Source organism: Rhinoderma darwinii, chromosome 5, assembly GCF_050947455.1.
Source record: "Rhinoderma darwinii isolate aRhiDar2 chromosome 5, aRhiDar2.hap1, whole genome shotgun sequence".
NCBI classification, from domain to species: Eukaryota; Metazoa; Chordata; class Amphibia; order Anura; family Rhinodermatidae; genus Rhinoderma; species Rhinoderma darwinii.
This window is the reverse complement of record NC_134691.1, coordinates 232,333,682-232,356,987: the sequence shown is the minus strand read 5'-3', so window position 1 is coordinate 232,356,987 and position 23,306 is coordinate 232,333,682.

The following is a 23,306-nucleotide window of genomic DNA, read 5'->3' as shown; positions in this document are numbered from 1 at the left end:
CAAACGGCGACGTAGGCCTTAACGTTTTTAGGCAACCCAGGCCACCAATAGTTTCTGGCAATGAGGTGCTTGGTACCCAGGATGCCTGGATGACCAGATAGTGTGGAGTCATGATTTTCCCTAAGTACCCTTAGCCGGAATTGCAGGGGAACAAACAGCTTTTTCTTAGACAGGTTCCCGGGAGCTGAACCTTGATCAGCCGCAATTTCAGAGACTAAATCAGAATCAATAGAGGAAATGATTATACCTGGAGGCAAAATACAAGCAGGATCTTCCTCCAAAGGAGGGCTGACCATGAAGCTATGCGACAGTGCATCAGCCTTAATATTTTTAGACCCAGCCCTATAGGTAACCAAAAAGTTGAATCTGGTAAAAAATAACACCCATCGAGCTTCTCTCGGGTTTAGCCTCCGGGCAGATTCTAGGAAAACCATATACTTGTGGTCGGTAAGGACCGTTACCTGGTGCCTAGCCCCCTCCAGGAAGTGGCGCCACTCTTCAAATGCCCATTTAATGACTAAGAGTTCGCAGTTGCCAATTTCATAGTTACTCTCAGTGGGCGAAAACTTCCTGGTTAAGTAGGCACAGGGATGGAGATGGGTGAGGGACCTGGTACCCTGGGACAAGACAGCTCCCACTCCCACCTCGGACATGTCAACCTCCACGATAAATGGCTCCATTTGGTTGGGCTGAACCAGCACCGGGGCCGAGATAAAGCACTTCTTAAGGACCTCAAAAGCCTGGACAGCCTCAGGAGGCCAGTGGAGGAGATCAGCACCTTTGCGAGTGAGATCCGTAAGAGGCTTAGCGATGACCTAGAAGTTAGCAATAAATCTCCTGTAATAATTAGCGAACCCCAGGAAGCACTGTAACACCTTCAGGGAGGCAGGTTGGACCCATTCCGCCACAGCCTGGACCTTGGCGGGGTCCATGCGGAATTCATGATGAGTGAGGATTTGACCCAAAAATGGTATCTCCTGCACCCCAAACACACATTTTTCGGTCTTCGCAAACCGTTTGTTTTCCCGAAGGACCTGGAGCACCTTCCTGACATGCTCAATGTGGGAGGACCAGTCCTTGGAAAACACAAGTATGTCATCAAGGTACACTACAAGAAATACCCCCAGGTAATCTCTTAAAATCTCATTAATGAAATTCTGGAAGACCGCAGGAGCATTACACAACCCAAAGGGCATGACGAGGTATTCGAAATGACCTTCGGGCGTGTTAAACGCAGTCTTCCACTCATCCCCCTCTTTGATGCGGATAAGGTTATACGCGCCCCGTAGATCAAACTTAGAGAACCATTGGGCCCCCTGAACCTGATTAAAGAGATCAGGAATCAAAGGAAGGGGATACTGGTTCCTAACAGTGACCTTATTCAAGTTACGGTAGTCAATGCATGGCCTAAGACCACCATCCTTCTTCCCTACGAAGAAGAAAACAGCACCTACCGGAGAAGTAGAGGGGCGAATGTAACCCTTGGCCAGGCATTCCTGGATATACTCTCTCATGGCTTCACGTTCGGGACAAGAGAGATTAAATATCCTACCCTTAGGGAGCTTAGCTCCTGGTACCAAATCGATAGCGCAATCGTATTCTCTATGAGGAGGTAACACTTCGGAGGCCTCCTTAGAGAAAACATCAGCGAAGTCCTGAACTAACTCAGGTAGCGTGTTCACCTCCTCAGGGGGAGATATAGAATTAACAGAAAAACATGACGTCAAGCATTCATTACCCCATTTGGTAAGATCCCCAGTATTCCAGTCAAACGTGGGATTATGCAACTGCACCCAGGGAAGGCCTAAATCCAAATCGGACGATAATCCCTGCATCAACAGTACAGAGCACTGCTCCAAATGCATGGAGCCAACAAGGAGTTCAAAAACAGGGGTATGCTGTGTAAAATTACCATTAGCAAGAGGAGTGGGACAGGTTTAGGCAAATCAATCAAAGGCATAGCTAGAGACATAGCAAATTCCACAGACATGATATTAGCAGAAGACCGTGAATCCACGAAGGCACTGCCGGTAGCAGACCTACCACCAAAAGAGACCTGAAAGGGAAGCAAGATTTTATTATGTTTCATATTTACGGGAAATACCTGTGCGCCCAAGTGACCACCCCGATGATCACTTAGGCGCGGAAGTTTTCCGGCTGCTTATTCTTACGCCGAGGACAGTTGTTCACTTGATGCTTGTCATCCCCACAATAGAAGCAGAGACCATTCTTCCTGCCGAACTCTCTACGTTGTTGGGGGGACACGGAGGCCCCGAGTTGCATAGGTACCTCCGAGTCTTCCGTGGAAGAACGAAGCAACGGAACCTCGGGAGGCATCATGAAGGAGTCAGAGGAGAAAACACATAAACGTTCACGTTGTCGTTCCCTGAGACGTCGGTCAAGTCGTACCGCTAAAGCCATAACCTGGTCTAGGGAGTCAGAAGAGGGATAACTAACTAGCAGATCTTTCAGGGCGTTCGACAGACCCAACCTAAACTGGCACCTTAAGGCAGGGTCATTCCACCGAGAAGCTACGCACCACTTCCTAAAGTCAGAACAATACTCCTCAACAGGTCTCTTACCCGGACGTAAGGTCACCAGCTGACTCTTGGCAAAGGCAGTCTTGTCAGTCTCGTCATAAATAAGTCCGAGAGCAGAAAAGAAAAGATCAACGGAGGAAAGTTCAGGGGCGTCAGGAGCCAAGGAGAAGGCCCATTCTTGGGGCCCTTCCTGGAGCCGGGACATAATTATACCAACCCACTGGCTCTCAGAACCTGAGGAGTGAGGCTTTAAGCGAAAATAGAGCCTACAACTCTCCCGAAAGGAGAGAAAAGTCTTCCGGTCCCCTGAGAACCGGTCAGGCAACTTGAGGTGGGGTTCAAGAGGTGAGGTGAGGGGCACTACCATGGTAGCGTCAGGCTGGTTGACCCTCTGAGCCAGGGCCTGGACCTGTAGGGAGAGACCCCGCACTTGCTGAGCCAGGGTCTCAAGGGGGTCCATAGTAGTGTCAGGGACCAGGGTAGACTAGGTATATGGGCTTGTGATTATGTAATGGTGGGGGTAGGGAAACAGACAAGTGAGCCCTAATCTACCCACCACTCAGTCCCTGCCTACTTGCAACGATCCGCCCTAGGCGACGGGGTACAACTGGGCGACGGTCCCTACGCTCAATAAGTACACAACAGACAAGGGTACACAGAAGCTAAGGGAAATGGGCCGAGTCAAACCAGGAGTGTATGAGGTACCAAACGCAGAGCAGGAGAATAGTCAGTAAGCCAGGGTCAATATGAAGCAGGGACAAATATTTCAAGAAGCTGCAGCAGGGCAAGGAAACCAAACAAGAAGAATCACAAGCAAGGAGGAACAGGAAAGGCAGGTATAAATAGACAGAGGGCGGGAGCTAGCTCCGTCTGGCCAGGCTGCGATAGGCTCTCCCACTCCTAATCCTGCCATCCTGAGTGGTGAAAGATGGAGTCAGTCTCACAGACATAGAAGCAGGTGCAGACTGATTACCTATGGGCGTTGACACAGAAGCTGTGCCTGGCATATCCACATTACACACATACATATATCCACATTACACACACAATCATATTGTAAAGGATCTATGTATTTCTGTAATGTGGATATATATATATGTGTGTAATGTGGATATATTTGTGTGTGTAATGTGGATATATGTATATGTATAATGTTGATATATGTATGTGTGTAATGTGGATATATTTAAGGGTGTAATGTGGATATATGTAAGGGTGTAATGTGGATATATGTATGTGTGTAATGTGGATATATGTATGTGTGTAATGTGAATATATGTATGTGTGTAATGTGAATATATGTATGTGTGTAATGTGGATATATGTATGTGTATTATGTTGATATATGTATGTGTGTAATGTGGATATATGTAAGTGTGTAATGTGGATATATGTAAGTGTGTAATGTGGATATATGTAAGTGTGTAATGTATCTATGTGTAACATGTATGTGTGTATGTGTATGTAATATGTATACATATGTATGTGTATAGTGTGTATATGCGTGTCTATGTGTGCAACGTGTATGTGTATATATGTAGGTGTGTGTAATATGTGTATAGATTTATGTATAAGTGTGTATGTTTGTTATGTAAATATCTTTATAATGTGTATATATGTATGTGTGTATGTGTGTACAATGTGTATATATCTATGTTTATGTGAGTAATGATGGATACGTCTCCCGTAGCCCCTGGGCACAGCGCTACTTTAAGCGCTGAGCCCGGTGAATCCCCTGATGTCACTGTGCATATTAGGACAGTGACGTCAGGTGCTTTAAAATGAATGTAAGGCGCTCTGGCCTGAGATTCTTTACCCTAACTGGAACACCCTAACCCCATAATTCTAATCATAACTCTTACCCTAAGCCACCAACCTTCGAACCCTAACCCCCTAACCCTTTGCTAAGCCCCAACCCCTACCCCATCGCCTCACCCTAACCTCAACCGCTAACACCCTAAGCCGCTAATCCAAACCCTAACCCCCTAACTCTAACCTAAACTTAACCCCAACCCCCTAATACTAGCCCCCTAAACCATAACGTTAACTCCCTAAATTTCTAACCCTACCCCTAACCTTCAACCTATTCTTAACCCCCTAAACCTAACATCCCAACCCCTTGAACCAAAAACCATAACACTCTAACCCTAATTCCCTATCCCCATACCCCATAACTCAAACCCCTAACCCTCACATTCTAAACCTAACTCTTACTCTAACCCTATTCTTAACCCTAACCCCCAACCCTATTGCCTAACCCGAACCTCAACCCCTAACTCCCTAAGCCACTAACCCTAACACTAACCTAAACATAACCCCCTAAACCCAACCCATAAGACCTTGATGCCAAACCTAACCCTATCCCCTAATACTAAACCCCAACCCAAACCCATAATGTTAACTCCCTAACTTTCTAACCCTAACCTGCTAAACCTAACCGCAAGCCCCTAACCCTAATTTCAACCCTACCCCTAAACTTCACCCTATAACTAACCCTCTAAAACCCTAACACCCTAATCCCCTAGCCCCACAGTCAAAAACCTAACCCCAACGCTACACGAAAACCATAACCCCCTAAACCTAAGTCCAACCCTAACACTCTCACCCTAACCCTTTTCCTAACCCCAACCCCCTATCCACAACCCTAACCACTTACCCTCCCCCTATTCCTAACCCCAAACCCTAACCTCAAAACCTTAACTCTAACTCCCTAACCCCGACTTTTACCACAACACTACCCACTCACCCTCACCTTAACCCTATTCATAATCCCCTACCCTATTTCTAACCCATAACAATCTAAACCCTTCTCCCAATTCCTAACCCTAACACTAAAACCCTAACACTATTCCAAACCTAACTTCTAAATCCCAGCCCCTAACTCTAACCCCAACCCTACCCACCTCATCCTAACCTTTTCCTAACCCCAAACGCTAACACTCTAACCCCCTAACCCTATTCCTAACCCATAATGGCTCTGGCTGGGGATTTTGATCCTGGAAAAGCCTTCACCCCCAACTCTCTAACCCTAATTCTATCCCAAACTCTAACCCTAAACCCCAACCCTAACCCTTTGACCTTAACCCTATTCCTAACTCTAACCCCCAACCCTAACCTCTTAACTCTAACCATATCCCCTAACCCTATTTCTAACCCCAATCCCCTTTCCATAACCCTAACCACCTACCCTCAACCTATTCCTAATCCCAAACCCTAAGCTCAATGCCTTAACTCCCTAACCCCAACCCTACACCCTAACACTATTCCTAAACCCATAATACTAACACCCAACCCATAACATCCTAACCCTATTCCTAACCAATTATGGCTCTGGCCGGGGATTTTGCTCCCGGAAAAGCCCTAACCCACTATACCCTAACCATAATTCTAAACCAAACTCTAACCATAAATCCCTAACTACAACCCTAACAACCCAACCCTAACCTCTAAACCCTAACCATTTTCCTAACCCCCTAACCGTATCACCTAACTCTAAACAATTAATCCAAACTTCAACCCCCTAACCCTCTAACTCTAATCCCAACCCCCTAACCCTTTAGCCTTAACCCTATTCCTAACCCCCAACCCTAACCTCTAAACCCATTCCCCTAACACCAACCCTATTCCTAAAACCAATCCTAGCCCTAACCACTTACCCTCGCCCTATTCCTAACCCCCTAAACCTAACACCCCAACCACCTAAAGCAAAAACCCTAACACTCTAACCCTAATCCCCTAGCCCTAACCCCATAACCAAACCCCTAACCCTAGCACGCTAATTCTAACACTTACCCTAACCGTCTAACCCTATTCTTAACCCTAACCCCGCAACCCTATCGCCTAACCCCAACCCCTAACTCCCTAAGACGCTAACCCAGACCCTAACACTAATACAATCATAACCCCCTAAACCCAACCCCTAACACCTTAACTCCAACTCTAACCCTATCCCCTACTACTAAACCCCTAACCCAAACCCATAATGTTAACTCCCTAACTTTCTAACTCTAACCTGCAACCCCTAACTTCAACCCTACTCGCTAAACTTCACCCTATAACTAACCCCCTAAACCAAAAACTATTCCTAACCTCCTAACCGTATCCCTCAACTCTAACCCGTTAATCCAAGCTAAAACCCTCTAACCCCAAATCCCTTTTGCCTTAACCTTATTCCTAACCCCAACCTTTAAACCCTATCCCCTAACACAAACCCTATTCCTAAAACCAAACCTACCCCTAACCACTTACCCTCACACTATTCCTAACCCCCTAATCCTAACACCCCAACCCCCTAAACCAAAAACCTTAAAACTCTAAACCTAATCCCATAACTCAAACCCCTAACCCCTTAACCCTAGCCACCTAACCCACCTAATTCTAACCCTATCTTTTACCCCAAGCCTCTAAACCCTTTTCTTAACCCTAACCCCAACCCTATCGCCTAAACTCAACCCCTAACTCCCTAAACCACTAACCCTAACCCCCAAATACTAACCCAAACTTATACCCCTAACCCCAACCCTATCCCCTAATACTAACCCCCTAATCCAAACCCATAACTCCTTCACTTTATAACCCTAATCTGCTAACACTAACGCAACCCCCTAACCCTAACCTTCCCCCTAAAACCATAGCCCTTCTAAACCTAAGCCCAACCATAACACTCTCACCCTAATCCTATTGCTAACACCTAACCTCTAAACTCTTACACAAACCCTATCCCCTAATCCCCAAACCTTAACTCCTTAACCCTAGCACCCTAACCCTCAACTCCTAACCCTTTGACCTTAAATATATTCCTAACTCTAAGCCCCAACACTAACCTATAAACCCTATCCCTGACCCCAACCCACTATCCAAAACCTACCCCCTAACCACTTACCCTCACCCTAATTCTAGCCCCTAATTCTAACCTCAAAACCCTAACTCTAACTCCCTTACCCAACCCTACCCTACTCACCCTCACCCTATTCATAACCCCTAGCCCTAACCGCCTACCCTATTCCTAAACCCTACCACTCTAACCCCTTCTCCTCATTCCTAACCCCATCACTATTTCAAACCTAACCTCTAAACCCTAGCCCCTAACTCTAACTCCATAACCCCAGCCCTACACCCTCATCCTAACCCTATTACTACTCCTAACCCCAAATGCTAACACCCAAACCCCCTAACCTTATTTCTAACCCATTATGGCTCTGGCTGAGGATTTAGCTCCTGGAAAAGCCCTTACCCCCAACTCCCTAACCCTATCCCTAATTCTATCCCAAACTATAAACCTAAACTCCTAACCCTAACAACCCGGACCTTAACCACTAACCTCTATACCCTAACCCCAACACCCTAACCATAAACCTAACCCCAACGCTCTAACCCTTACCCCCTAACCCAATTCCTAACCCCCCAACCCTAACCACTAACCTCTAGACTCTAGCCCTATCCCCTAATCCCAAAACCTTAACCCTAATATCTTAACCCATACCCCCTAACACTATTACCCTAACCCCAGCCCCATAACACCCTAACCCTTTAACCTTAACCCTATTCCTAACCCCCAACCCAAAAACCCTAAACTCTAGTCCCTATCCCCTAAAACCAACCCTTTTCCTAACGCTCTAAACCAAACTCTATCCCTTACCTTCACCTTATTCTTAACCCGAACACTGACCCCCTTACCCAAGAACTTTACAGCAAGGGCTCTGTCCAGGCACTTCTTTCTTGAGAAAGACCTTGGCGTCACTGTTCATATATGGAGAGTGACATTAAGGGATTTGTAATGTGAGAAACCCCGGCCAGAGCGTAGGCAACAATCTGGCCAGGGATTCTGCTCCAAGAGGGAGACCCTGATGTCACTGTCCATATATAAACAGTAACTTTACCGGGATCCCTAACGTGAGTTTCAGCAATGCCCTGGCAGGGGATTTCACTCCTGGAATAGCCCTAATTCTATCCCCTAACCATAGCCCCTAAACCCAAACCCTAACACCACAAATCCTAACACCACAAATCTAACCCCACAGCCCTAACCACTAACCTCTAAACCCTAATCCCCTTTAAAATAGCACCCCAACCCCCTAACACTCTAACCCTAGCCCCAAACTCCCTAACCCTAACACCCTATTCCTAAACCCCAACACTCTAATCAGTCATCTAGATTGTTATAATAGATTGCAATATATTTTTTCCTACAGACTAAAAATATTACAGGTCTGAATGAATCCAATAAAACCATTTACAAACTAAAAATATTAAAACCAACAGGTCCGAATGAATCTAATAAGACCACTATTAATAGGATTTGTCGGATTCATATATAGTGGATATAGATATACGATGTGATAACTTCTAATGCCATTTTTTCTTTTTCTTTCTTCTGCCCGAATCTGTTTTATGTCTAGATATTTATGTATTCATTTATTTTTCTATATATCTTTCAAGTAGCGCATATATGCATTCACATCCTTTGGGATGGTCTTATCTCATATTTCCAAGATAAGGGTGCGCATATATATACATTTTTTCTTTTAGACATGGCTTTTAAATAGAACTGTTTTTTAAAATATTTTTAATGTGTTTCTCATTATATTTTTATATACATTTTTAACGAATTCTATGTTAGTCTGGCAGATATATTATTAATGTATATATATATATATAAATATATCTATGTACAAGTTTTTATGGGTTTATAATGATCTGTTTGAACACGCCTTTTAATCTGACCTCTCATTTAACCCGGTAGTCATATATGTTCTCTGGATATAAACTGTGTGTTTTCGTAGGATAACCACTTGTACTCTGACCTGACGAAGAGGCCGGTACGGCTTCGAAACACAATCTTTTTTTGTTGTTGTTATATGTACAAATAAAATCTATTTTATCTGGACACGGCTGCGCCCTTGGATTTCCCCGGTTTTTTCCATTTATTGGATTTCTTCAGCGGATATTGTACCTTCAAACCTCCGGATTGGGAACTGTGGCGGCAACCGATTTTGACAGAGTTACCTCTGAATGCAAGTGTGGGTTGTTATGCTCCTAGCATAACATCACCAGGTCAGTACCTTTGACCCTATTTTCTTTTTTCGTTATATACAAATTCAGGCACGATGTGCGCTTTGTTTTTATTTTTTCTCTGTAGCGTGATAAACCCCAACACTAGCCCCTATCCTCTAAACCCTATCCCTTAACCACAACCCAATTCCTAACCTCCCACTATTCCTAACCCCCTAATCCAATGCCTTACCCAAAACTTAACCCTTGATATCTAAATCCTAAACCCAACCCTATTCTTAACCCCCTAACCCCAACCCCATAAAACCTAACCCCAACACTACCCCCAACCCTAACACTCTCACCCAAAGCCCCTAACCCTATTTCTAACCACTAACCTCCAAACCCTAACACAAACCCTAGCCCCTAACCACCAACCCCCTAAACCTAACCCTTTAACCCTATTCCTAACTCTACCCTCTAACCTTTAAACCCTAACCCTATCCCCTGACTATTCCTAACCCCTAATCCTAACTCCAATCCCCTATCCACAACCTACCCCCTAACCACTTACCCTCACCCTATTTCTAACTCAAGCCCTATTCCTAACCCTAACCTCAAGACCCTAACGCTAACTCCCTAACCCCAACCCTACACCATCACCTTAACCCTATCCATAACCCCTAGCCTTTACCCCCAACCCTATTACTAACCCCTAACACTCTAACCCCCTCACCTGATACCTCACCCCAACCCAACCCTAACTATTCCTAACCCCTCAACATAACCTCTTAACACTAGCCCCTAACTACCTAGCCACAACAATTACCCCAACCCTACCCCCTCAACCTAACCCTATTCTAAACCCCCTAACCCTATTCCTAAGCCATTATGGCTCTGGCCAGGTATTTCACTCCTGGGAAAGCCCTAACCCTAACCCCTAATTCCCTAACCCACTAACAGTATCCCTAATACTAACCCTAAACTCCTAACTCCAACCCTAACTGTTCATATATGGAGAGTTACATGAAGGGATTTGTAATGCGAGAATACCCAACAAGAACGTAGGCTACCCGCTGGCTGGGGATTCCGCTCCTAGAGGGAGCTCCTGAGGTCACTGTCCACATAAAACAAAGTAACGTTAGGGGCTTTAAGATGCCGGTATCCCAACCAGAGAGTCAGCAACTCCCTGGCTGGGTATTTCTCTTCTGGAAAAGCCCTAACCCTAGCCCCATAACCCTAGCCCCTAACCCCTCAACGCTAACCTCTAAACCCTAACCCCATCACCCTAACCCCCTAATTCTTACTCTCAGCATAAATTCTAACCCTCTAACCTAACCATAACCCTAATCCTAACCCTTTCCGCTAACTTTAACCCAAACCCTAGCCCCCCTAACTCTCTAACCCGAAGAACGAAATCTAACCCAACCCTAACACTCTAACCCTTAATTCTATTCATACCCCTAACCCACTAACCTCTACTGCAACCCTACCCCCTCACCCTAACCCTATTCCTAAACCCATAATACTAACTCCAACCCCTAACACCCTAACCCTATTTCTAACCAATTATGGCTCTGGTCTGGAATTTTTCTCCCGGAAAAGACATAACCAACTAACCTCTAAACTCTTACCCCATTCCTAACCCTCTAACCGTTTCCCCTAACTCTAACCCGTTAATCCGAACTCCAACCCCCTAACCTTCTAACTCTAACCCTAAACCCCTAACCCTATAGCTTTAACCTTATTTCTAACTCCCAACCCTAAACTCCAAACCTTATCCCCTAACACCAAACCTATTCCTAAAACCAAACCTACCCCTAACCATTTACCCTCACACTATCACTAACCCCCTAAACCTAAGACCCCCAATCCCCTAAACCAAAAACCCTAACACTCTAACCCTAATCAAATAACTCAAACCCCTAACCCCTTAACCCTAGCCACCTAACCCCCTAATTCTAACCCTATCTTTTACCTTAAGACTCTAACCCTATTCTTAAGCAAATCACCCACCCTAACCCCCTAACCAAACATATCCCCCTAACCCCAACCCCTTCACCCCAATACTATCCCCTAATACTGACCCAAACCCTAACCCATAATGTTAACTCCCTAACTTTCTAAACCTAACCTGCTAACCCTAACCGCAACCCCCTAACTCCAACCCTATCCCCTAACCTTCGCCCTAAAACTCTACCCCCTAAGCCTAACCATAACACTCACTCGAACCATATTCCTAACCCCTAAACTCTAACACAAACTGTAATGACGGGGGTGGGGAGACAGACAAGTGAGCCCTAATCTACCCGCCACTCAGTCCCTGCCTACTTGCAACGACCCGCCTTAGGCGACGGGGTACAACTGGGCGACGGTCCCTACGCTCAATAAGTGCACGACAGACAAACAGACAAGGGTACACAGAGCTAGGGGGAGAAAGGGGCAGTTGCCCACGGCAACACCGTGAGCAACAAGAGAAGTGAACAAGCCGAGTCAAACCAGGAGAGTACGAGGTGCCAAACGCAGAGCAAAAGAGTAGTAAACAAGCCGAGTCAAACCAGGAGTGTACGAGGTACCAAACGCAGAGCAGGAGAGTAGTCAGCAAGCAGGGGTCAATATGAAGCAAGGACAATAGTACAAGAAGCTGTAGCAGGGGCAGGAAACCAAACGAGAAGAATCACAAGCAGAGGAGGAACAGGAAAGGCAGGTATAAATAAACAGAGGGCGGGAGCTAGCTCCGTCTGGCCAGGCTGTTATAGGTTCTCCCACCCTGAGTGGTGGAAGATGGAGTCAGTCTCACAGACATAGAAGCAGGTGCAGACTGATTATCTATGGGCGTTAACCCCGAAGCTGTGCCTGGCAGATCCTTTACACAAACCCTTTCCCCTAATCCCCAAATTTTAACCTCTTACCTTAGCACCCTAACCCTCAACCCCCTAACCCTTTGACCTTAAACATATTCCTAACTCTAACCCCCAACCCTAACCTATAAACCCTATCCCTAACCCCAACCCCCTATCCCAAACCATTTACCCTCACCCTATTCCTAACCCCCAATCCTAACCACAAAACCCTAACTCTAACCCTAACCTTTACCCAACCCTAACCCCTCACCCTCAACTTAACCCTATTCATAACACTTATCCCCAACTACATACCCTATTCCTAAACCTGAACACTGTAACCCCTTCTCATTCCTAACCCCAACCCTAAAACCCTAACACTATTCCAAACCCCCCAAACCTAACCTCTAAACACTAGCCCCTAACTCCCTAAACCCAAACCTAGCCTTTGACCTAACCCTATTCCTAACCTCCTAATCCTAACACCAAACGCTAACACCCTAACCCTATTCCTAACCCATTATGGCTCTGGCTGGGGATTTCGCTCGTGGAATAGCCCTAATCCCTTACTGCCTAACCCTAACCCTATCCCGAATTCTATCCCAAACTCTAATCCTAAACCACTAACCCTAAACCTCAACCCTAACCACTAGCCCCTAACCTTATTCCTAACCCCCTCATCCTATGCCCTAACTCTAACCCCAACCCTACCCCTAACCCCAACATTTTAACTATAAGCCAAACCCTATCCTCTAAACCTAATCCCCTAATCCAAACCCCTTAGTCCTAGCATCCTAACCCATACCCCAACGCCCTAACACTCTAACCCTAACCCCAACCTCTAACCCCTAACACCCTAACTCTTAATCCTATTCCTAACCCTCAACCCTAGCGCCAACCCTTGTCCTAACCCAAACCCTACCCCTTACCCTGTTCTTAACCCCAACCCTAAACCCCTCACCCAAGCGCTTTACAGCAAGGACTCTGTCCAGGGACTCCTGGGACTGTCTTGAGGAAGACCTTGACATCCCTGTTCATATATGGAGAGTGACATTAAGGGACTTGTAATGCAAACATCCCCGGCCAGAGCGTAGGCAACACTCTGGCCGGGGATTCCGCTCCAAGAGGGAGCCCCTGATGTCACTGCCCATTTATAAGCTGTAACATTAGGGGCTTTAAGATGCCGGAATCCCCAACCAGAGCATCAGGAAAAGCCCTAATCCTATCCCTTAGCTATAACCATAGCACCTAACCCCATAACCCAAACCCTAACACCTCAACCCTAACACCCCAAACCACTAACCTCTACACCCTAACACCTAACCCTATCCGCTAAACCTGACTCTTTAACCCTAGCACCCCAACCCCATAATTCTTACCCTAACTCTTACCCTAAATCCTAACCCTCTAACCTTAACTCCGACTTTCTAACCCGAACCCTATTCCTAACCCCCAACCCTATCCCCTAATGTTAACTTAAACACTAGCCCCCCTAACCCTAAAAACAAACCCTAATGTCAACACCCTAACCCACACGCTAACCCTTAACCCTATTCCCACACCTAATCCCCAAACCAAACTACTAACCTCTAAACCCTAACCTCTAATCCTAATCCTAACCCAAACCCCAACTCCTTAAAAAAATATCACCCTAACCCCAACCCCCTAACACCGTAACCCTGACCTCTAACTTCCTAATGCTATTCCTAACCCCCAACCCCATTCCTAATGTCGTCCTCTAACCCAAACCCGACCCTGTAACCCCTTACCCTAGCCCTGTTCCTAACTCCATAACCCTATGCCTTACCCTAACCCCCAACTTTAACCCATAACCTCTAAACCATAACCCAAACTCTACTCCCTCACTCTAACCCTAACCCATACCATCTGCCCTATTCATAACCACCTAACCGAAATCCCTAACCTTAACCGAAATCCCTAACCTTAACCAAAACCCTTAACACCTTAAACTCTAACCTTCTAACCCTATGCCTTAACCAAAACCCTAACCCCCTGACTCCCTAACTTTAACCCCAACCCCAGCACCCTAACACTCTAACCCTTAATGTTATTCCTAAACCTAACCCCCAACCCTAACAACTAACCTCTAAACCCTATCCCATAACCGTTTAACACTAGCACCCTAACTCCAAAATCTAACTCCCTAACCCCCACCCCTTAACCCTAAAACCCTACCCATTTAACCTTAACCCTATTCCTAACCCCCAACCATAGCCCCTAACCTCTAAACCTTATCCCTTAACCTCAACCCTGTTCCTAACCCCAACCCCTAACACCCTAATTTCCTAACCCGCTAACCAAAAACTTGACCTCAACCCCCTAATACCTAACCCCAACCCTACCATCAACCCCTAAACCCAATCCTAACACTCTTACCCTAACCATATTTCTAACCACTAACCTCAAAACCCTAACACAAACCCCAAACCACCAAAACCTAACCCCTTAACCTGATCACCCTAACCCCATCCCCTTAACCCCCTATCCCTTTTACCTTAACCCTTTTCTTAACTCTAACCCCTAACCTCTTAACCATAACTCTATCCCCTGACTATATTGCTAACTCCTATTCCTAACACCAACACCCTACCACAACTCCTAACAACCTAACCTAAAACCCAACACCAGCCCCTACCATAACACTCTCACCCTCATCCCCCTAACCCTATTTCTAACCACTAACCTCTAAACCCAAACCCTATCCCCTAATCCTCAAACCATTACCCCTTAACCCTAGCACCCTAAACTCAACCCTCTAACCCTTAACCCGCTAAACCTAACCCTTTAACCTTAACCCTATTCCTAACTCAAACCCCTAACCTCTAAACCCTAACCCTATCCCCTGGCTCTATTTCTAACCCCTAATCCTAGCCCCAACACCCTATCCACAACCCTACCACTTACCCTCACCCTATTCCTAATCCCAACCCTGACCCTATTCCTAACCAAAACCCCCAACCCTAACCTCAAAACCCTAACTCTCTAACAGCCTAACCCCAACCCCACCCCCTCAGCTTAACCCTATACAAAACCCCCTACCCTTAACCCCTAACACTCTAACCCCCTGACCCCATTTCTAACCCCAACCGTACAACCATAACAATATTCCTAACCCTAATCTCTATACCCTAGCCCCTAACCCCAACTCTTACCCTAACCCTACCCCCTCACCCTATCCCTAAATCCATAACCCCAACACTAACAACCCAACTCTAACCCCCAACCCTAATCACTAACCTCTAAACCCTAACCCCTAAATCTATTCCTAACTGTATCCCCTTATTCTAATTTACTAACCCAAACCTTAATCCCCTAACCTCAACCCTACCCCCTAACCCCAACACCCTAAACATAACCAGAATACTCTAACCCTTACCCTATTTCTAACCCCGAACCCTAACCTCTAGACTCTAACCCTATCCCCTAACCCAACCCCCTAAACCTTTAACCATAACACTGTAACCTTAACCCTATTCCTAACCCGCAACCCTAACCTCTGATCCCTATCCCCTAACGCCAACCCTATTCCTAACCCCCTCACCCAAGCGCTTTACAGCAAGCGCTCTGGCCTGGTACTCCTGTCTTGACAAAGACATTGACATCACTGTTCACATATGGAGAGTGACATGAAGGGATTATTAATGCGAAAATCCCCGACCAGAAGGTAGGCAACACTCTGGCTCGGGATTACGCTCCTAGAGGAAGCCCCTGACGTCACTGTTCATACATGTACAGTAACGTTAGGGGCTTTAAGATGCCGGAATCCCCAAACAGAGCAATGCTCTGGCCAGGGATTTCTCTCCTGGAAAAGCTCTATCCCTAACCCCTAAAAGCCTAACCCTAATGCCTAACCCCCTAAAACGCTAACCAAGAACTTTACAGCAAACGCTCAGGTCAAGGACTCCTGTCACTCTTCAAATATGGAGAGTGACGGTAAGTGCCTTGTAATGCAAGCCCCTGATATCATTGTCCATATATAAACAGTGATGTTGGGGAATTTAAGATGCTGGAATTCTCAGCCAGAGCGTCGGAAATGCTCTGGCTGGGAATTCCGCTTCTGGAAAAGCTGTAACCCTAAACCTAACCTCTAACCCTCTAACCCATAAACTCTATCCCCTTAAATCTCTAACCACCTAAACCCTTACCCTAACCCTCTAACTACAACCTTAAAATCATAACCCTTTTACTCCCTAACTTTAACTCCAACCCCTTTAACCCCAACTCCCTAAACCCCTAACCCAAACCAAGTTCTTTACAGAAAGCGCTCTCGCCGGGGACGCCTGTCTTGAGAAAGACCTTGACGTCAATGTTCATATGTGGAGAGTGATGTGAGAAGGGCTTTGTAATGAGAGACTCCCCGGCCAGAGCATTGCCAAAACTTTGGCCGGGGATTTCACTTCTAGAGGGAGCACCTGACGTTACTGCACATATATAGCCCCCTAACAACTAACCCTAACCCCCACCCTAACCCTATTCCTACCCTTAACCCCCAACACTTACCACTAACCTCTGAACCCCAACACCTAATCATAAACCGCTAACCAATACCCTTTTAAAATAGCACCCTAGCCCCAACCCAACACCCTAACCCCAACCTCTAACTCCCTAACCCTATTCCTAGCTCCCAACACTAGCCCGTATCCTATAAACCCTATTGCTTATTCACAACCTCATTCCTAACCCCCTAACCCAATTCCCAACTCCCAACCTTAACCCCTGATCTCTAAATCCTAACCCCAATCCTACCCCCTCACTAACCCTATTCTTAACCCCCTAATACCTAACCCCAACCCTAACACACTCACCCTTTCCCCTAACCCTATTTCTAACCACTAACCTCTAAACCCTAACACAAACCACCTATCCCCTAATCTACAAACCCTAACCCCTTAACCCTAGCACCCCAAACCCAACTCTCAACCCCCTAAACCTAACCCTTTAAAAACTTAACCCTATTCCTAATTCTACCCTCTAACCTCTAAATCCTAACCCTATGCCCTGACTCTATTCCTAACCTCTAATCCTAATCCCAACCCCCTATTCACTACCCCCTAACCTTCACCCTATTTCTAACCCCAACCCTACACCTATTCCTAACCCTAACCTCAGACCCTAACTCTAATTCCCTAACCCTAACCGCCTAACGCCAACCTTTACCACAACCCTACACCATCACCTTAACCCTATTCATAACCCCTAGCCCGTACCCCTACCCCATTACTAACCCCTAACACTAACCCCCTTACCCCATTCCTAACTCCAACCCTAACACCATTCCTAATCCCTCAACCTAACCTCTAAACCCTAGCCCCTAACTCCCTGATCACAACACTTACCCCAACCCTACCCCCTCAACCTAACCCTATTCTGAACCCCCTAATTCTAAACCCAACCATTAACACCCTAACCCTATTCCTAAACCATTATGGCTATAACCAAGGATTTCACTCCTGGAAAAGCCCTAACCCCTAATTCCCTAACCCACTGACCTTATCCCTAATTCTAACCCAATCTCTAATCCTAAACTCCTAACCCTAACAACCCAACTCTAAACTTAAGCCTAACCTATCCCCTTACTCTAATCCCTATCTCCTAACCCCCTTACAACTAACCCTAACCCCCACCCTATTCATACCCTTAACCCCAACCCTAACCACTAACTTCTAACCCCTTTAAAATAGCAACCTAACCCCAAACCCCTACCATTCTATCCCTAGCCCCAACCTAACTCCCTAACCCCCAACACTAGCCCCTATCCTCTAATCCAGATCTCTTAACCACAACCCCATTCCTAACCCCCACCCCCTACACTCACACTATTCCTAACCGCCTAACACAATTCCTAACCCCCAACCTTAACCCGATATCTAAATCCTAACCCCCAACCCTACCCCTATTTCTAACCCCCAACCCTAACCTCAAAACCCTAACTCTAACTCCCTAAACCTAACCGCCTAACTCCAACCCTTACCCCAACCCTACACCATCACCTTAACCCTATTCATAACCCCTAGTTCTTAACCTATTACTAACCCCTAACACTCTAACCCCCTCACCCCATTCCTAACTCCAACCCTAGCACTATTCCTAACACCTCAACCTAACTTCTAAACCCTAGCCCCATACTCCCTAACCACAACACTTACCACAACACTACCCCATCAACCTAACCCTATTCTGAACTCATTAATCCTAACCCAAACCCCTAACACCCTAACCCTATTCCTAAACCATTATGGCTATGGATTTAACTCCTGGAAAAGCCTTAACCCCAAATTCCCTAACCCACTGACCGTATCCCTAATTCTAAACTAATCTCTAACCCTAAACTCCTAACCCCAACCCTAACAACCCAACCTTAACCACTAGCCTCTAAACTTATTCCTAACCGTATCCCCTTACTCTAATCCCTATCCCCTAACTCCAACCTCATATATGGCCCCTTAACAACTAACCCTAACCCCCAGCCTAACCCTATTCCTACCCTTAACCCCAACAACTAACTTCTAACCCCTAATCCTAACCGCCTAACCCAAACCCCTTTAAAATAGCACCCCAACCCCCTACCATTCTAACCCTAGCCCCAACCTCTAACTCCCTAACCCTATTCCTAACCCCCAACACTAGCACATATCCTCTAAACCCTATCCCTTAACCACAACCCAATTCCTAACCCCCAACCTTAACCCTTGATATTTAAATCCTAACCCCAACCCTACCCCCCTACACTTAACCCCCTAACACCAACCCCGACACCTAAATCCAACCCTAACACTCTCACCCTAACACTATGTCTAACCACTAACCTCTAAACCCTAACAAACCCCAAACCCTATCCCCTAATCCCCAAACCCCTTAAACGTAGCACCCTAAACCCAATCCCCTAACTCTCAACCCCCTAAACCTTTAACCTTAACCCTATTCCTAACTCTACCCCCTAACCTCTAAACCCTAACCCTATTCCTAAACCCAACTCTAACTCCCTAACCGCCTGACCCCAACACTTACGCCAACCCTACAACATCACCCTCACCTTAACCCTATTCATAACCCCTAGCCCTTACCCCCTACCCCATTACTAACCCCTAACACTCTAACCCCCTCACCTCATTCGTAACCCCAACCCTATTCCTAACCCCTCAACCTAACCTCTAAACCCTAGCCCCTAACCACAACACTTACCCCAACCCTACCCCCTCAACCTAACCCTATTCTAAACCCCCTAACCCTATTCCTAAGCCATTATGTCTCTGGCCATGTATTTCACTCCTGGGAAAGCCCTAACCCTAACCCCTAATTCCCTAACCGACTAACTGTATCCCTAATACTAACCCTAAACTCCTAACTCCAACCCTAACAACACAACCCTAACTGTTCATATATGGAGAGTTACATGAAGGGATTTGTAATGCGAGAATACCCAACAAGAACGTAGGCTACACGCTGGATGGGGATTCCGCTCCTAGAGGGAGCTCCTGAGGTCACTGTCCAAATATAACAAAGTAACGTTAGGGGCTTTAAGATGCCGGTATCCCCAACCAGAGAGTCAGCAACTCCCTGGCTGGGTATTTCTCTTCTGGAAAAGCCCTAACCCTAGCCCCTAACCCCATAACCCTAACACCTCAACGCTAACCTCTAAACCCTAATCCCTAACCCCCTAATTCTTACTCTTAGCATAAATTCTAACCCTCTAACCTAACCATAACCCTATTAGAACCCACGAATCCTAACTCCAACCCCTAACACCTTAACCCTATTCCTAAGCCATTATGGCTCTGGCCATGGATTTCACTCCTGGAAAACCCCTAACCCTAACCCCTAATTCCCTAACCCACTAACCGTATCCATAATTCTAACCCAATCTCTAACCCTAAACTCCTAACCCCAACCCAACCCTATCCCCAACCCTAACCCACTCACCCAAGCACTTTACAGCATGCGCTCTGGTCAGGTACTCCTGTCTTGAGAAAGACCTTGACATCACTGTTCATTGATGGAGAGTTACATGAAGGGATTTGTAATGCGAGAATACCTGGCTAGAGGGTAGGCAACACTCTGGCTAGGGATTCCGCTCGTAGAGGGAGCCCCTGAGGTTACTGTCCACATAAAAAAAAAGTAACATTAGGGGCTTTAACCCCTTAATGACCGTCATTAATGGGCTTTATTCTACAGCGCCGCTATTCCACGGCGCTGCATTAGAATAAAGTAAACAGAGCAGGGAGCGTCAAATCTCCCTGCTCTCAGCTGCCAGAGGCAGCCGAGGGCTGGGAGCGTCCCTGCTCTGCCGTGTGAGATCGATATTAGTATCGATCTCACCCATTTAACCCCTCAGATGCGGTGCTCAATAGCGAGCACCGCATCTGAGTGGTTTTGGAGAGAGGAAGGGAGCACCCTCTCTCTCCCACCGACACCCGGCGATACGATCGCCGAGTGCCAGTGTCTCCGATGGCAGCTGGGGGCCTAATAAAGGCCCCCAGGTCTGCCTGTAATGAATGTCTGCTAGATCATGCCGCAGGCATGACCTAGCAGATGCCTGTCCGTTTTAAACGGACAGGCAATAATACACTGCAATACAAAAGTATTGCAGTGTATTATAATGAAGATCGCATAGTGAAGTCCCCTGGTGGGACTAGTATAAAAGTAAAAAAAAGTTGAATAAAGGTTTATTTGAAAAAATTTGGAAAAAAATAAAAATGAAAAATGTGATAAAAAGTGATCAAAAAGTCGCTTCTACTCTCAAATGGTACCAATAAAAACTACAAGACGTGTCGTAAAAAACAAGATCTTAAACAGCTATGTCGACGCAAAAATAAAAAATTTATAGCGCTTCGAATGTGACAATGGAAAAATTTAGAAAATGGCTTGGTCATTAGGGCGCAGAATGCAAGGAGGGGGAAGGGGTTAAGATGCCGGAATCCCCAACCAAAGCATCAGCAACGCCCTGGCCGGGGGTTTCGCTTCTGGAAAATCCCTAACTCTAACCCTATCCCCTAATGCTAACCCCCAAACCCTATCACCCTAATTCTAACCCTCTAACCTAACCTTAACCCTAACCTTCCAACTTTATTCCTAACCCCCAACCCTATCCCCTAACTTTAACCCAAACCCTAGCCCCCCTAACCCTAAAAACTAAACCTTACCCCCAACACCCCAACCCTAATACTCTAACCCTTAACTCTATTAATACTCCTAACCCACTAACCTCTATACCCTAACCCCTAATCCTAACCCATACCCCTAAACAATAAAACCCTAACTCCAACCCCTTAACCCTAGCACCCTAACCCTTTAACTCTATTACTAACTCTAACCCCCAACCCTTACCCGTTACCATGCCACCTAATTCTATACCTAATCCCAAAACCTTAGCCACAACCCTACCCAACGACTTTCCCTCACCTTATTGATAACCCCAAACCTATTCCTAACCCTCAACCCTAACAAAACACTAACTCTAACTCCCTAACCTAAACGCCTAACCCCAACCTTACCCCCCTCAAAATCCTAACACTATTCTTAATCCCAAAACCTAAACTCTAACCCTAGCCCCTCACTACAGCACTTACCTCAGCCCTAACCCCTCACCCCATAATACTAACCCCCAACTCCTAACACCCTAACCCTATTCCTAACCAATTATGGCTCTGGCCGGGAATTTTGCTCCCGGAAAAGCCCTAACCCTACCCCTAACCCAACATCTAAACTATGAACCTAACCCTATCCCCTAAGCATAATCCCCTAACCCCAACCCCTTAGCCCTAGCATCCTAACCCATACCCCAACTTCCTAACACCCTTACCTTTAAACATATTCCTAACCCCGACCCTAAACTCTAAACACTATCTGCTAACGCCAACCCTTTTCCTAACCCCCTAACCCAAACCCTACCCCCTTACTCTATTCTTAACCCCAACCCTAAACCCCTCACAAAGTGATTTACAGCAAGGGCTCTGTCCAGGGACTCCTGGGACTGTCTTGAGGAAGACCTTGACATCCCTGTTCATATATGTAGAGATGGAGAGACATTAAGGGATTTGTAATGCGAGCATCCCCGGCCAGGGCGTAGTCAACACTCTGGCCGGGGATTCCTCTCCAAGAGGGAGCCCCTAATGTCACAGTCCATATATAAACAGTAACATTAGGGGCTTTAAGATACCGGAATCCCTAACCAGAGCATCAGGAAAAACCCTAATCCTATCCCTTAACTCTAACCCTAGCCCCTAACCCACTAAACCTTACCACTTAACCCAAGCACCCGAACCCCATAATTCTTACCCCAACTCTTACCCTAAATCTTACCCTAAATCCTAACCCTGATCTTCTAACCTTAACCACTAACCCTATTCCTACCCCTAATCCCCAACCGTAACTGCTAACCTCTAAACGCTAACCCTTATCCTAACCCCCTAACCCAAACCATAACCCCTTTAAAATTGCACCCCAACCCCCTAACACTGTAACCCTAACCCCTAACCATATTCCTAATCCCCAACCCTAGCCCCTAACCTCTAAATCCTAACACCAACCCTATTCCTAACGCTAACAACTAACCTCTAAACCCTATAACACTAGCACCCTAACTCCAACTCCCTAACCCCCACCCCTTAACCCTAACACCCTACCCATTTAATCTTAACCATATTCCTAACCCGCAACCATAGCCCCTAAACGCTAAACCCTATCCCTTAACCCCAAACCTATTCCTAACCCCAACCCACTACCCTCACCCTATTCCTAACCCTTTTTGAACCTTAACCCCTAACCTCTAAACCTTAACCCCAACCCTACACCCTCATTCTAACCCTGTTCCTAACTCCCTAACCCCAACGCCTAGCATTGTAATTTCCTAACCCGCTAACCCAAAACCCAAGCCCAACCCTTGCCCTAACCCCCTAACCCTATTTCTAACACT